General features: G+C 36.2%; 1 non-coding gene across 1 annotated transcript; it reads right to left on the bottom strand.

Annotated features, from left to right (window-relative positions):
* Positions 1-3,443: 3,443 nt before the first annotated feature.
* On the bottom strand, positions 3,444-3,547 carry LOC126007428 (U6 spliceosomal RNA). The gene has a single exon (XR_007495001.1). It is a non-coding gene; the product is annotated as a U6 spliceosomal RNA (small nuclear RNA).
* Positions 3,548-5,258: the final 1,711 nt, after the last annotated feature.

The following is a 5,258-nucleotide window of genomic DNA, read 5'->3' as shown; positions in this document are numbered from 1 at the left end:
ATAAGTACAAAGTGTCCATCTTTGTCCCTTACAACTTTTCTGAGTATAAATTTGGTGTCATTAGATATTAATATGGCCACCCCAGCTTTTTTAAGGATACTGTTTGCTTGGATGATTTTCCTCCAGCCTTTGATTTTGAGTCTATGTTTCTTCTGACTATTCAGGTGTGTTTCTTGTAGGCAGCAGAAGGTTGGATTCATCTTTTTGACTCATTTTGCCACTCTGTGTCTTTTAATTGGTGAATTCAGTCCATTGACATTGAGGGAGATGATTGTCATAGGATTTAATGTCATCTTTGTAGATACGTTTGCTGTGTTTGTTAATGTAGACCTTTCAGTTTTTTCTTTAAGGCTGATTTTTCATCTGTGAAGTTTCTTAGCTGTTGTTTATCCATGAAGCTATGTATCCTCCTTCAAACCTGAACGTGAGTTGGGCTGGGTGCAGTATTCTCGGTGAGGCATCCATTTCATTCAGCTTTGTCACAATATGCCCCCACTGTCTTCTGACCTTGAGAGTTTCTTGTGACAGGTCTGCTGTGATTTTTAAGGAAACCCCTTTGAATGTAATTTACCTTTTTGATCATCTCTATCTGTGGGAAATGTCATTGTAACAAGGATGTATCTTGTGGTGTTTTTCTTCGGGTCTCTTTTTGCTGGTACTCTTCGGGCATGCAGAATTTGATTGCATGTAGTCTTTAACTCTGGGAGTATCTCTCTGATGATGTCTTTGACAGTTGATTCTTCCTGGGGATCTCCTACCTGGGCCTCTGGGACTCCAATGATACTTATGTTGTTTGTTGATTTTATCAAAGATTTTTATTTTCATTTGTTGCATTCCTTTAGTACTTTTTGCATTGACTGATCGTTTGTCTTAAGGTTCTTTTCCAATTTCTTCTGTTATGTTGAGGGTTTTTTGCATCTCTTCTTCCAGCATGCTGATTCTGTCCTCAGCAGTTGTTAACCTGCTGGAGAGGCTATCCACTGAGTTTTTCAGTTGAGCTACCATGTTTTTCAGATCTGTTATTTCAGTTTGGAGTTTTCTGATCTGTCTTTGTGTTCTGTTCAGATCTATCTATGCTTTCTTTGAGTTATACAAACATCTTTCATATTTCTATTCTAAACTCCTTATCTGAGAGGTTAATAAGGTGGTTGGAATTTTTTGGGTTGTCCAAGCTATTGTCTTCATTCTCTGTGAATGGTGTTTGCCTGCGAGGTTTCCCCATTGTCACGCTTTTAGTGTGATTTTTTCCTGCGTGTCGTGATGGGGTCATTGGTTAGAAGGAGTGCACTGCTGCTTTGTTTAGCTTCGTGGCCACACTCTTCTGGGGCCTCTAGGTGACAGTTTTGGGGGGTGCACTTTCTAGGCCTCTGAGGAGAGCTTCAAGTATTCAGGAAAGACAGCAAGCAAAGCAAAGAATTCCCTTCAAGTCCTCAGGGTCATCTACAGCACAGCAGGAGGGCAGAGCCAGCCAAGAACTCTCTGTAGCAGGCAGGACCCCTGGCAGGAATGCTGATGAAATCCAATCTCAGGTGGCTGAAAACACCATGGTCCAATATGGCTTCTGTGCTCTTCTGACAGCCAGCAGAAACCAGCAGGAATCAGTGTGTGTATGTCCCAACCCACCTCTGAAGCAGGCAGGATCACCAGCAAGAACACAGATGAAATCCAGTCTCAGGCAGCTGGAACCACCATGGTTCAAGATGGCTTCTGCGCCCTTGTGACACTCAGCAGAAAACAGCAGGAATCAGGGTGTGTATGTCCCAACCCACCTCTGAAGCAGGCAGGATCGCCAGCCGGAACGCTGATAAAATCCAGTCTCTCACTCAGTCTTTCTTGGCTTTTCAGCTTGGGCACCTCTAGGAGAACAATTTTGCTGGGCTCTTCTCAGCCCCCTCAGGAGAGGTTCAGGAGACAGAAGAGTAAAGGAACCTGGCAATATTTCAAGTGTGTAGATGGTGTAAAAATCCTAAATTTATCAGTAGGATAAACAATACATATGTATACATAGTCTTGTCTCTTGCATGATAGTAAAGAGAAAGTAAATAAACCAAAACAAAAAAAAGAGAGAATGAGAGAAAGGAAGGGATAAATAAGTTATCATTGAGTCCTCCAAATGGGTCTCAGCTAAATATTTATAGTGCTGTCAGCTTCGTAGACTAGAGGAAATGAACCAGTTTCTAAATAGCATCTGGGTTCCACCCACTCATAATTTATTAACTGCGTTTATAACTTATACATAGAAAATAAAATTAATATTTTGAGTATATTCAGCATTGCTTCAGTTGCTAACTTATGCCAGACTAACATTGTTTCATAACTGAAAATGTATACATAAAATGAAAATTAGGGAATATAGATAATACTAACAAGTAAATAATCTTTACTGTAAAAATTGAGTTTGAGTAACAAAGCATTTTAAAATAAAATCTTTATATTTCAGTAAGAGAGTAGGACATGTTTTGATAGCAGGATCAAGCATGCCCATGTTAAAACCCCTGTTGGTTGAGAGGTGAGACATAAATGCACAAGACTCTCAACATTCAGTATGCTTTATTATTCAGAGACAAATCTGTGTCATTTTTGTCTAGTTTCACACAATTTTAGGTGATGAACCTCAATATTTACTCAGTTAAAGGAGAGTGTTCAATTATTAGTGTGGTTGTGGATGTCATCCTTAAATCTATCTGGCTCCTAGAATCTAAATGAGTACAGTGGGTAGCACTTGCCCTGCATGCTGCTGACCCAGGTTTGATTCTCAACATTTCATATGGTTCTGCAAGTCCTGCCAGGAGTGGCCCAGTGATATCTAACCACAGAATCAGGAGTAAGCCCAGACCATTGCTGGGTGTACCTCCCAAACTAGGAAAATAAAACAACAACTACTGCTGCAACTACTACTACTACTACTACTACTACTACTACTACTACTACTAATAATAATAATAATAATAATAATAATAATAATAAAAAATATCAGTAACATTTTCTTCCAATTGTAATTAATATTTTTGATATGGACTTTTTTTTCTAGATGTTTTTCTAGATGTAGGCTAAACGGGCTGGCTGGAGAGAAAGTACATCACTTAAGAAACTTGCGTTGTGTGTAGCTGACCCACATTCAATCTTTGAAACTATATATGTTTACATATGTTTACAAACATATGTTTGTAAAAATTCCATTCTGTTTTAAATTTTATAAGGAATACTATTTTTATTTTATATTTTTGTAAAGATAAGTGTAAATCACTAATTTGCATTTATGTAAATTACTAATTTGCATTTATGTGAATATGGACCATGTTTTAATTTTAACCAATTTCATTTTATTTATTTATTATTATTCATTTTGGACTGTCAAATACAGCAGTGTTCAGGTCTTTTTGTTTGTTTGTTTGTTTAGATTGTTTTTATTCTGGAAAGTTCAATAACCCAATGGTGAGAAAAAAATTATGGAACGCTTCACAAATTTGCGTGTCATCCTTGCGCAGGGGTCATGCTAATCTCTATATCGTTCCAATTTTAGTTTATATGCTGCCAAAGCGAGCACAGTGTTCAAGTCTTATTCATGACTGTGCTCAGTACTCACACCTGGCAGAACTTGAGATCACTATATGTTGCAGGAGAATGAATCCAAATCAGCTTCAATCAACGCAAACACCCTATCAACTGTATTATCAATCTGTTCTCTCCTTTCTTGGGAGTGGAGCTTTTCTATTCTAATGAAACTGCTGAATGTGATCCTGAAGTATGATCAGCCACAATTTTCAGTGGCACAACTTTTGACTAATTGTATTTCTCCAAAGATCTGGATTGCTAAACTATTATAAATAGTAAATTCAAATAAGACATATTAAAGCTTTATCTTAAAGGCTTTATTGATTTACATGTCTATTTTATTATGCACTACTAGCTAAGTAATAACTAAGTACTTATTGTAAGCTTTCAAGTCTTGATTTTACTATCATTATCTAAATCTTACATTTGAGACCTTATTTTACTATGTAATAGACACTTTTCCTAAAATTGCATATTGCTTATTTGTAAGTGACTTAGAAATTGTCAACTTATTAAATTCACCTGAACCAATTTCTTCCTTATAGATATGATAATATCACAACAAATTTAATTCTAAAATAAAAATTATAATATATAACATATCATGTACACAAATACATAAACAAACCTTTAAAATTAAAAATTTATTTTGTAATATTCAGAGAGTCCCAGTACTTTAACATGTTCCTGCTACCACTGTTTTTTCTTTGTTTATTTTTCTTGGGGGGGGGCACACCTGTTGATGCTCAGAGGTTAATCTTCACTACGTGCTCAGAAATTCTTCCTGGCTCAGGGGACCATATGGGACGCGGCGGGATCAAACCCAGGTCCATCTTGTGTCAGTTGCTTGCAAGGCAAATGCCCTACAGCTGCACTATCACTCTGGCCCCCTGCTACTACTTCTTTATGAAACTTGCCTGAAAGCAAATGCTGTAACCATACAGAAGAAGGAGTCTATAATTTTTTTCTGGAGTCTGCATTTTCTCCTTCTTGAAAATAAAGCATAGTTTTGTGCACATAGTCTGACGACATTTAAATTCTTTGCTCAGAAACAAATAATTGATTACTTTTACTAAAAAAAAATAGCAGTTTCAACAGTAGAACCACTGGCACTTGTTTTCTTAGCCATATTTTCTACAAAGTTAAATGAAAAAGATTAACTCTACTAGTACATTCAATACTATACATTATAGAAAAGAAATCTGAGTTTATACTAAATATTTTCTAGTTAATAGTAATTCTGAAAACTACATTCTAATGGAAGAGTAGTATACTCTGCCTTAGTAGATGTATTAGGCAAAGTATTAGCAATCTTTTGTGAGGAGAACAGGGATCAGGCGTGTTTTAGGCCATGTTGACCAAGCAAATACTCTAGAATAAACACAATCCTCTGTTTTTGTTTTGTTGAATAATTACTTAGAATATTATCTATTATGCTTTGCAGGAAGCACTTCTATCTGTGCTCAGAAATTAATTGTGGATTTGTGTTTAGGGATCACTTCTGACAATGTTCAGGAGATCATCCTGTAGTTCTGGAGATTAAATCCTGGTATAAATATAAGTACTTTATATTATATATTTTATCTCAAGCTACAAATATTATTTTAACCTATTGCATCACAGAAATAAATTGCAGGTTGAATTAGCCTGCTTGTGATTGCCTGTCAACTCATTTATTGAAAAAATATTGCTATTTTTCAAGA

This window comes from Suncus etruscus, chromosome 4, assembly GCF_024139225.1.
Source record: "Suncus etruscus isolate mSunEtr1 chromosome 4, mSunEtr1.pri.cur, whole genome shotgun sequence".
NCBI lineage: Eukaryota > Metazoa > Chordata > Mammalia > Eulipotyphla > Soricidae > Suncus > Suncus etruscus.
Note: the sequence above shows the minus strand (reverse complement) of the source record. Positions and strands in the feature narration are given on the sequence as shown.